This window comes from Pseudoliparis swirei, chromosome 8 (genome assembly GCF_029220125.1).
Source record: "Pseudoliparis swirei isolate HS2019 ecotype Mariana Trench chromosome 8, NWPU_hadal_v1, whole genome shotgun sequence".
In the NCBI taxonomy this organism is placed as follows: Eukaryota; Metazoa; Chordata; class Actinopteri; order Perciformes; family Liparidae; genus Pseudoliparis; species Pseudoliparis swirei.
Window position 1 is genome coordinate 21,443,963 of NC_079395.1, and position 12,135 is coordinate 21,456,097.

The 12,135-nt window shown below is 40.0% G+C and overlaps 1 long non-coding RNA gene across 1 annotated transcript; it reads left to right on the top strand.

Moving 5' to 3' along the window:
* The first annotated feature begins 896 nt into the window (after nt 1–896).
* On the top strand, nt 897–7,189 carry LOC130198088 (uncharacterized). The gene is made up of 8 exons (XR_008832564.1): nt 897–938; nt 1,528–1,770; nt 3,185–3,220; nt 3,680–3,754; nt 4,450–4,496; nt 4,900–4,987; nt 5,077–5,191; nt 7,053–7,189. It is a non-coding gene; the product is annotated as an uncharacterized LOC130198088 (long non-coding RNA).
* Nucleotides 7,190–12,135: the final 4,946 nt, after the last annotated feature.

Sequence of the window (12,135 nt, forward strand, 5' to 3'; positions counted from 1 at the left end):
ACTTCCCCTGTACCAAATGGAATACTCAGTATTTACTTCTTGTGTCTGCTCTCTACTTTCCCTCCACACCTATGTGAGCAGGACCCAGCTCAAATGCACCCTAGTACCCATTCTTTTGGAGTCTCAACATTATCAAATATATTTCCAGCACTAAATCCTTTCGTATAGACTGTTTGAATTTAATGCTATTTAACGCTTCCCATCAATTTTTTAGCGACCAAAATGTTACCAGTAACTTTGATAAACTGAAAGCACACCGTGAAAGGGTTAAAAGTCGGTAACACTGACAACTCCCAGACTTGACAACGCTGTGGTGCTGACCTGTCAATAACAAGTTAGCCCTCAAGCACTATCGAGCACATATTCCCTTTAGGGCTGAGAAATGAAAGCAATGTTGGAAGTGCCAAGACTGCAGTTCCTCAGATGGCCACTTGAGTCAATCCCACAGAAGTGGGTGTAGTCGTGGTGACGTCAACCCCTGGTGTGTGGGCGGGCGTTATGAAGCCCAAAGATATATTATGAAGCCCAAGGTTATATTATTATTATTACATTATTAAAGTATACCCACCTCCTCAGTACATGACCTGTCCTGGGTGGTTGATTGGAGATGATCAACCTATTCTTATATACTGTAGTTCAATTTGGTAACAGAGTAGTACAAATATAAAAAGTACAGAGAGCAGGAGTAACTCTGAAAGTGATGCATTCAGCTTGCTGGTTGAACTGGTTTCCGTGGGTGTGAAGGAAAAGCAACAAGATGTGCTGTCATCCGACAGTCACTGCCACAACCCACGAAGCTTCCCGACAAGGTAAACCTACCACATTTAAAGTATATGAAGTATATTTGTCACGTCCTTTCCTTGGACATTTTATTGAGTGTATCGTTTATCTTTTAATTTTGGTTGGTTTGTTTCACAGATTTTCATCAAACTTGGAAAGTAAGTGGAACCCACAGAAATCCCAAATCGTTGGGAGACTGCACAGAGTATCTTGTGCTTGTTAACGTTGTGAGATAGGGCATTGGCCTTGGTGGAGGTCAGCGCTCTCTGAGGGTCCTTCTGGTTATCGGAGATGACAGAAGGAAAGGACACAAAGATCAAATTAAACAATTTGATCTCTACTGAGGACTTTAAAGTTAATATTATTCATTTCACTCAGTTATGTAAAACCAATGTGGATGTGAAATTGTCTTCCAACAACTCATCTGGCTATATTAGTGGCAGGTCCGTGGCCAGCAAATGTAGGGACATACAGTAGATGGCAGTCAGCTCAATAGTCAGGGTGAGGAATTTGCTTGGCATGACAAGTTATGACTTGAATGATCATAAACAGATCATGAGCAATACAAAAGATTCCTTTTATTTCCGTTCCAGAAGTCACCCATCCTGTTTTAACTGAGCTCAGACATATAACAGGTTTGGTTGAGCTTGTTAAAAATATTTTACATAGTTTTTGTTCGTCATACTGGATAATAAACTACATTAGATCCTTAAAATTAACATGAATATTTTCTTCATTTTCTTACAGACATGGGATCAAATGGAATGGTCTACAAATATGGATAGTTACCAAGTTAGTTTGTAACTAACTTAGTAACTATCCATATTAAATACAGCATGTAGACTTAATGGTCATAACTGCTGGTGGTGTTGGACAATCAGCTGTTGAATACTTTTTTAAACGGCCTCTTTTTGAAAATGAAGACCAAAATTCAGCTGATAGGAAACTAAACCGGATTAATTGTACAAGAGAAACAACTCAACATATCAGGTAAGATGTCTTCCTTTAACAATGTACTGTTGATTGCTTTTATGACTTAAGGTGTTTGCTTTTCTTACAATTTCAGTCAAGACAGTAGAATAAGGTAAATCTATTTTGTAAATGAATGTATAGATTGATTGATTCAAAACAGAGTTGCTGTTTGAAGGGCAATGCCGATGATGTTGCTAGAAATGTCCTCCCCTATTACGTAATGCTCAGAATCCTAAATGGCGATTAAAGTAAGAACTGACAGATTAGGAATGCCACCTGGTGCACTTATACTTTCAATACAGCCTAAGAAAATAACAGCAATTAATATAAAAGATCTTCTGACTTGGATACATTTATTTCGTAAAACCTTAGCAAAACAAACCTGACGCTGTTTATTTAAAATCAAACCTGGAAAAAACTGATTGGGATTTAGTTAGGGTGACCAGATTTGAGTTTGTGAAAAAGAGGATACTTCGTCTCGGGGGGGGGGGGATAATTATCGTGTATCTGGCAACACTGAGATCGGTCGACCAATGACTGTTCTCTATACAGTCAGAGCTCGCGCAAGAAGGTGGAACGTAAGGGAGATACCATTTCCAGAACTTGTAAGGGGTAAATACTAGTTTGTGAAAGACCCAGAGAAACACAAATATCCGACGAAGCAAAATCCCGGACGTTTTTGGAATCCCTGCCGGACGCATTTTCTAGGTCTCAAAAAGAGGACGTCTGATCACCATAGATTTAGTTCTCTGAAACACCGCGAGACGTTGTGTAGTTGCCGGCGTTCTAAGACATCACAACTAATCCAAGTAGTTTTTGGCTGAACCAGGAAGTCGGAAAGGCTCGCTCGCAAAAAAAAAAAGCAAAAACTTGGCATCTTACTTTTTATAAACACTAAAATGGTAAGCTTAAAGGTTATTGGTATCCAGTTGTGTTAAATACTTGTTCATATGCTTACCGATGCGATCGCAGAGAGTCAACAGGTTGTTGTTCATGCCGTCGACGAGACCGTTGGCCTAGCCTGTTAGCATAGCCTGTTTATCGATGAGCGATGTTACGGTATTCATTTATTATTTTCATGACTGCATGGCGATGTTACGGTATTCATTTATTATTTTCATGACTGCATGACCCAGCTCTTGAAGAACTGGCTTTTCTAGTCCGGCTAAAGTGAATTCCGTCAAACGGAGAGAGACTTGGTTGCCGCCATTTTATTCCGCTCAATCGTCGAGCCGGTCGGCAGAGGCTCGTGGAAGTTTCCAGAAGTCTCAACTTCCATGGAAGCGGACAGCATGGAATCATTTTTGTTGACTAAAACTAAACGTCATTATATTATAACGTTTTTGTAAAAATGAGCCAATGAATTGTTGTCAGTTGACTAACTTGTAAATCTGATGTTAAATGTCTTTGTTCTGCTGTTTCACATTTGCAGGTTCAAGTCATAGTCGAGGAGGGGTCGTCTCACCCGGTGAGTTTATTAACCTTCCTCCTCTGTTAGCTTTCTGTTACCTTCTCTTATGTTAACGGGTCGGTTTTGACCCGTGTCTTAAATCAGCTGTAAAATACACTAACAACAATTATCTATCATCCAATTTGTTTCCCATCTCTTGGTTACCTTGTTAGGCTTCCTTATCCATGAAAATATTGGTTTTAATATTTTTGGTGTGGGCCTCTGGGCCTTTTCTTTGTCAGGATACCAACAAAATGTTTTTGTTTTATTTTGTTGAAATAGAGGTTCCTGACAAAGTCAAAAAGCCTTGATGCAAATAAACAAATGTATGTGGTTCCTTTATGCATTTAAAACCTAAAACGGGTCGGTGCCGACCCTAACACAAGAGGAAGATTAATCTCTTCTGGCCTTCATGTTGAACAGCAGATCTGTACAGCATATACTGTATTGTTTATGTTTCTCATCATCCCTTCATAGGTCCAATGTCAGGTCAACCCGACTGGTTTGGATGGGGTTGTGGTCTGGGGTGATGCAACATTCCCCTCACCTTCTGTGAGTACATGCACATTAAAATAAGCATTGACTGTAGCTGAGGATTCTTTGGCATACTTCCAATGATAGAAAGAGATGTCATACAGTTAAAGTACTATTATTTTATCAAAATTGTACTTGAGTTAAAGCAAAATGACTTGGATGAAAAGGTATATCGGACAAATGAATTTGAACATGTTCTGCTATTATCCCTTTAGGGTAGAACATGTATTACTAGGGCAGGGGTGGCCAGCCAGTGAGAGACTAAGAGATTTTTTACATTTTTTACTGTGTTACCACAAAGAGCCACATCATACCCCCCCCCCCCCCCCCCCCCCACACACACACATACATACACACTTTTTGTAAATGTCACACAACAACATGATAATGACAGAAATGGACTCCTACAGTACTGAGACCACAGGCCAGTCATTTACAACAATGAACATTGTGTGCACTGTCTCACACACTCTCTCTCTCACACACACTCTCTCAGTTCAACCAAGTCCACAAACAAAAATATAATAATTTACAATAGCGTTTTTCTCTTACTATTCATGTTGCTTAGTGGAACTTATTAAGCTCTGTAAAAGGTGACACACTAAATAAACATGATATTATTAGTACAATTGTCATTACCATCAGTTGGCAGAGTGTAAAAGGTGAAATATGAAATGACAAACCTGTAATTCGAATATTATATATTGTTGCAGTTTTATAATCCGACTCGACTCGACAGCCGGATGAGTTTTCTCTTCAAGTGAGGATAAATATTATTATTTTACCTACCTTCCTAGGTCCAGTGTGAGACCGCCCCTATTGGGTTTAATAGAATTGTGGTGTATGATGAAATTACTCACGGAAGGAGTATTTTATCATTTACCGTTGTGGGGCTGTCATTTCAAGACCTACGCTGGTTTGCCAGGTGGCTTATTAAATCAATGGCAGATGCAGTATTTTTTCATCTTTTAATCTGTAACGGACGCAACTAGAAATGTAGTGATGTGCAATACTTTTGATATAAAGTACAGTTTGTTACAGTAACAAGAGTATATTAAAAGTTTCACTTCCACCCCTGCATACTAAATCAAGATTTGAGGAACATTTGAAAATGCATTCTTTACCTTCATAATGACCCTTCTGTTTCATCCACCGACCCTCAGGATGAGAACCACTACATTCCAAATGGAGCCTCGTCTGTATTTAATTCAACTGGTGCCAGTGGAGGATTGCAGCAGCAATGGAGTCGAGGTACATGGGGACCAACCATCTATGAAATAGTCTTTACAATATCTTCCTTGTGTGAAAATTTACTAAAGTCCAAATTGTACCGTTTCCAGAGGAGACGTATAACCGGGACGAGGAGCTATTATTTCGGCCCCGTGGACACTTGACGTCTGGCGGGAGTCAACCGAGTCCGTTCCACCGGAGGGAACCCTCAGCGCGCATCGCCTGGTAATCACAGTTCATCATACTTCCAGCTAGAAGCAATTCATTCGGTACTTTAGCGCAAAGAACCAATCGGTTCTGGAGGTGGAAGCCTCTGATGGTCTAGTACAGTGCTACGTGTTCCCCTGGGGGTACGTGAAGACACTACAGGGACCACGTGTGATTTTTCTAAATATATTTAAAATTAGTATCCTTTAAAAAATCCTTTACAAATATTTGTTATTTAATAAATACTCAATTAAATATAAATGTAAGTTCATAAACTTAATTTTATATATGCTATTCTAAATCACACACTGATGGCCCAGCGCTGCGTATTACATCATTTTTCAAACCAAAAATGCGTTGCGATGGTTAGGGGGAAAACATATTTCCCATGGGGGGGGGGGGGGGGGGGCGGGGTACATCAATGGAGAAAGGTTGAGAACCACTGAAATAGTACTGCAATACTACATTATAACGATTTATAAGGGAATATATCATAAATTAAGGGGCCACAATTGCAAAACAGTGACTGCTTTATGAATGATTATTGCAGGGTGCTGTATTATTAATTACAAGGCCGGGAAAATCTATGTTTTCTTTCAACTCTGTGTATGCTGACCAAACGGACGTAAAACAGTAAACAGGAATGCGACTTAGCAAACTAAACTAAACTAAATGAGAATGTTGCCCACAATTCATCTGCCTCACATCACTGATGTAAATAACTGGGCCATGGGTAAAAAAAAGAAAAGGATACTACATCACTCTCACCTGCTGCTATCTCCAGTTAATAATTTACATTCTGCATTTTCTTCTGCGCTGCATGTGGGCGATGTGTGTGTGTGTTTTTTTTTTTCACACTTCATTTGTATTCATTAATAAGCATCGGATGTCAATACTTTTGGGCTGTTCATTTATTAAGTCTGAAGAGAGCAGAGGAGGGTATGAGTAAAGATAAGCAGAGGGTATTCCTCACTACCAGCTCCTCATTTTCTATCCATCTATATTTAGACTTGTGGATTAGCGCAGTGCTGCCATCAGTGCCATGACCATTCTGAAATGCTAATCCCATAAAATGCTCAAAATATCAATCTCTTCATTAATATTAAGACCATATCTTATGTTGTCTCATTGTAAGAAGTGGGTGCCGGTTAATGACCTGAACTAAATCTAATATAAATACAATTTCTCAATGTTAATTGTCAGAAATTTCAAAAGGTACTTTATCACTATGTATGATTATATACAGTATATAATCCATGTATTTTACATTCAACCCCTTACGCATCATGCTTTTTAAAAACAAAGCCACGCTTGAGTTCATAAAAGTATTCTTTTAAATTAATATAAAGATAACTTGAGTAGTAAGTTAGTGATGGTAAATATGATCAGATGTACCCAAAAACGAAATAGTTTATTAGTCTGAAACTGTATTTCATATTATAATGATAATCCGGGTATTACTTACATTTTGAAGACATTGTAGTAAATAATCGTCTGCTTTCTTTTCGACAGTTAGATGATTAGATTAATACATCAAAAAGTGTCCGTTAAGTGTCCGTAAAGTGTCCGTAAAGTGTCCGTTAAGTGTCCGTTAAGTGTCCGTAAAGTGTCCGTAAAGTGTCCGTTAAGTGTCCGTAAAGTGTCCGTAAAGTGTCCGTAAAGCGTCCGTAAAGCGTCCGTTAAGCGTCCGTTAAGCGTCCGTAAAGTGTCCGTTAAGTGTCCGTTAAGCGTCCGTTAAGCGTCCGTTAAGCGTCCGTTAAGTGTCCGTAAAGTGCAGATGGCTGCAACCTTCAGTCAGTTAGCTTAGCATAAACACCGGAAACAGCTAGCCCCAAAGATAAAGACTGAAGTCATCTCATGTCTCACTTCTCGTCTGCAGGTGGAGTCAGAAGCTTCCGTGGGTGGAGATGACGCTCGCTGCCGTGATGATATTCCTGTTTGTTGTTATTGCTAAAAACGGTTAAAAAAACATGTTTTGTAATAATGTAATGTAATAAATAATCTGTGAAACTGTGACTGAAACCTGATCAAACGTATTTGAAATTCTCTCTCTGGTGTTGTTCTGCAGCCTCAGCCCTCATTAATCATAATCAATGCACACGTTATTGATCCCAAAAATCAATGGGGAAATTCTTCTTTGCATCCTTGGTTATTAAGGAGCAGTGAAGCGCCCGGGGAGCAACTGGGGGTTCAGTGTCTTGCTCAAGGGCACTTTGACATGAAACTATGGGGACAGCGGGGGCAACATGTCGACAGATAAGAACAAATAAATAAAGTTCATCCTACATGGCGATCTGAACCCTGTACCCGCCATTTTGAAGCTGCGGCACACTGGCATCACGCCGTTCACCTACGCCCGTCCTGAACATGCGTTTGATTCCATAGATTCCTCCAACGCTCTATTGGCAGCGCAGAAAAAAACATGTTCTCACTTTTGTGGGCGGCGGAGATGAAGCCAAGCTCCGGCTACGAATGCGTCACTCCTCCAATGTCACTTTTTTCTCTCGGTATGATGGTGACTGTGGGACAACATTGGGCAAGCGGCTTTACCGCAACACATTTTTACTGCGGGGGTGTGTGTGAAAAGCTTTTTTTCCCCCTATCAGGTAAAACAGACTGTATACTAACTAACAGACTGCATGTGAGGTCCATGGTTGTATTTTCAATCAGGCCTACAAGCTTCCAATGGAGGCGGAGCTGTATCTGCAGCCATTAGACAGTTGATGCACTAATGCGGTTACATTATTCATCAAAAGGCCTTGAGGTGTAGATGTGCGCATCAGATGTTTCATCAGTACATAATGAATATGTCGGCAGGCAGGATTAGCTTTGCACTGATTAACCTTGAGCGGCATTTACAGTTCATTTATTTTTTAAATGTTATATCCTTTCAATTTGTTCATGGTGTGACATCGCCTATACGTAATTCTAACGGTCTTCTCCGTTACCCCGTGAGTCTCGGACAGAGGCTGCAGCACTGATTGTATGAGTCACAATATGAAACACCGACCGACCTCTCGCTTCCTGCTCCTTTTTGGGGACAGACACACATAGATTAACCCCAGCTGGGGCTTATTAACAACCATCCCCAGCTGAGGCTGATTAGACCTCGTCAAGTATGCTTTGAGGGAAAGTTTTTCATCACATTCGCTGCTACAAAAGTACTTTGTTAGGTCAGGCAACAACACTATGCTACTTGTTTAGGTTTAGTAAAACACATTATGAGCTGTGTAAAATGACTATGAAACACAATGACCTGGTTATATTAAGGCAACAACGGGACTTGTTTAGGTTTAGACAACAAAAGGACTTGTTTAGGTTTAGACAACAAAAGGACTTGTTTAGGTTTAGACAACAAAAGGACTTGTTTAGGTATAGACGACAAAAGGACTTGTTTAGGTTTAGACAACACAGGGACGTGTTTAGGTTTAGACAACAAAATGACTTGTTTAGGTTTAGACAACAAAAGGACTTGTTTAGGTTTAGACAACACAGGGACTTCTTTATATATAGACAACAAAAGGACCTGTTTAGATATAGACAACAAAAGGACTTGTTTAGGCAAAGACAACAAAAGGACCTGTTAGGTAAAGACAACACAGGGACGTGTTTATATATAGACAACAAAAGGACCTCTTTAGGCAAAGACAACAAAAGGACTTGTTTCGGCAAAGACAACACAGGGACTTGTTTAGGTTTAGACAACACAGGGACTTGTTTATATATAGACAACAAAAGGACCTCTTTAGGCAAAGACAACAAAAGGGCTTGTTTCGGCAAAGACAACACAGGGACTTGTTTGGGCAAAGACAACAAAAGGACCTGTTTAGGTAAAGACAACACAGGGACGTGTTTATATATAGACAACAAAAGGACCTCTTTAGGCAAAGACAACAAAAGGACTTGTTTCGGCAAAGACAACACAGGGACTTGTTTAGATATAGACAACAAAAGGACCTGTTTAGGTTTAGACAACAAAAGGACCTGTTTAGGTTTAGACAACAAAAGGACTTATTTCGGTAAAGACAACAAAAGGACTTATTTAGGTAAAGACAACACAGGGACTTATTTAGGTAAAGACAACAAAAGGACTTATTTAGGTAAAGACAACACAGGGACTTACTTAGGTAAAGACAACAAAAGGACTTGTTTAGGTAAAGACAACACAGGGACTTGTTTAGGTTTAGACAACAAAAGGACTTGTTTCGGTAAAGACAACACAGGGATGTGTTTAGGTTTAGACAAAAAAAGGACTTGTTTAGATGTATTTGACACATCCATAACCCTGAATTCCTTCCTACAGGGACTCACTTAAAACACATTTGTCATAAACAGTACGTCAAAAGCAAAAAGATAATCCACTCTAAATGTAATTCACAAAGCAGTTGTGTTGTATGGGAACGTAACTTTTTTTCGGGGACAGGGTTGGAGGTACACTTTCTTTTTTGGAGGACTTCAGTTATAAATCAACCTTCCAGTGGCACAAAATCCCAACACGTAATCTGAATCTTTCGCAGTTTGAGTCTATATTCTTCATGCCACCAACGCACAAGTCAGCACCACACTGGAGCCACGCAGGTCAAAGTCTGCACACACCACTTCAGCTCGGATGTAGAAAGGGTCGTCCTCCCAGATCGGCGGTTCGATCCTCAAAGCCATGTCGATGTGTACGTTGGGAAAGACACTTAACCCTGAACCGCGGTGCCTGTGGTGTTTTACTGGCTGTACATGAGTTAGTTAGTCCTGATGTGGAACTGGCACCTTGCCTGGTAGCCCCGGTCATCATCTATGAATGGGTGAATGATGTCATGCAGTGTTAAAGCGCTCTGAGTGCTCGGAAAACTAGAAATGCACAATACAAGCACAGGTCCATTCACCATTGGCAGATTAGTCAGAGTGATCAGTGTTTTTCAGTCACACATTATTGGGCAATAATGTACTGTAATGTATTCATCCTGAGGGAACAGGATGCTCGCTGTATATATAGTGAAATAAATACATACAAAGTATTAAAATAAAATGCAAACACTGGTCCAAGGTTTTCTATGTGGTCATTTGATAAAATGCAGCATTTTTTCCCAAATTACATAATTCGATATGATTTATAAGATTATAGTGTGCACATTATAAACAACAATAATACAAGACATAGAGCCCCCTTTAATGACGTCAACATGAGATGCAAGTGCAGAAGCCATCTTAATTGCAATGAATTAATATTGATTAATCACCAATATAATTTGACTTTTACTGATGTTTACCCTCACGGTAAACACAATACACACCACACACATTATGACCATGCTTTAGGTGGCAGGCTTCAATATTCTGACGATGCCAAGTAATAAAGTACTTTCAGTTGGTTTTGTTGATGTCGACTGGAATTTGAGTACAACTATAAAAATTAAAAAGCTTAAAGTTACAACTGTGAATGTATGTATTAATTCAGTGAAGTGTTTATATGCTGATCATAAACGCCCCTTTTCTGCAACTTACACTCTCATACTTTGACATTTTGAAAGGCTGCCTTGCTAGGATTTATATGGGATGACAAATATGAATGTGTCTCTGTCCACCATGGTTATTGTCTGTGAAGGACACTTTTACATCATCCTCATCGGGGCAGATTCAGCCTTTATAAAATGTGTGAAGTGAAAAACAAACTTTCTCACTTCTACTTAAAAACCACAAAGTTCTAAAAGTACACACAAAATATTGTATAGCTCATGCAGTTTTCTTTTTTTAATGTAGTTGAGTCTATCGTTCATGAAGTTTAATATAAGTCTGAATATTAAACGGTGAGAAGAACACTTTGTAAATCGACAACATGGAGATAAAGAAAATGTGCAGTACTGTGATACCTTGTTTCTTGTGATTCAAGCTTCATGTGCAAAAAAAAGCTTTGTTTTACACAAATAACCCGATTTGTCTTCTTTGAACTGCTGAACAACGACTGTCAGCATTGTGACAGCGTTGGCTGGCGCCACCTACTTTTTAAAGGGGAGATTAGCCGTCGTCTGCAGCCCTCAGCCCCCTCAGCGGCTTACTGAGAACAGAACTAGAAGAACAATGTGATATTTTGTAGGAGGGCTGTCCACTACAGCTGTCATCCAAAAACGCTGTTCAAACATATCCAGTTAAAAAAGAAAGAGCACACGGAGCTGAAACAAAACGAGATGGGAAGTGGGGGCAGCCGCAGCAAGAAAACAGATTTCACTGAATAATTCCCTTCAGAAAGACACATTCGGGTACTGAAGGAAGGATGCGGGGTACGTGGGAGGAAAAACACACCGTTGAGCTGGTTTCACCGAATTGCTGCGAAATAAGATCTAATTTATAACTTTTTTTAAGAAAACTGTTTTAGAGGAATTCACTAATATACACTGTCTTTTTAAAGCTGAGCAGAGAAGATCAACGACAATCTCGCCACTGTACGTTAAAAATGAAGCTAGAGGCCAAACAATGAGCGTAGCTTAGCGTATACGAGGGGGAACAGCTTGCTTTGGCTGTTTTAGTTGTATATATATGTAAAGGTTGTATTTATGTAAAGGTGTTTCGCCTTATCTCCCACAACTGCTCACAACGTGACTTTCAATTCAATTCAGTAAGGACCCAGGACCAGCTTCAGACCCAGCCAGGCCCAATGGACCCGATGAGACGAGAAGTCGTAAGGACTCCAGAGAGGAAGCAGAGTTAATCATGTGTGATGGAGAGATGAAAATGCATCCATACGGAGAGAGCGAAGAGGAGAGAGGTGCTCAGTGTATCCTAAGCGTCCATAAGGAAAGAGGAGAGGAGAGGAGAGAGGTGCTCAGTGTATCCTAACAGCCATGAGGAGAGAGGAGAGAGGTGCTCAGTGTATCCTAACAGCCATGAGGAGAGAGGAGAGGAGAGGAGAGAGGTGGTCAGTGTATCCTAACAGCCATAAGGAGAGAGGGGAGGAGAGAGGAGCTCAGTGTATC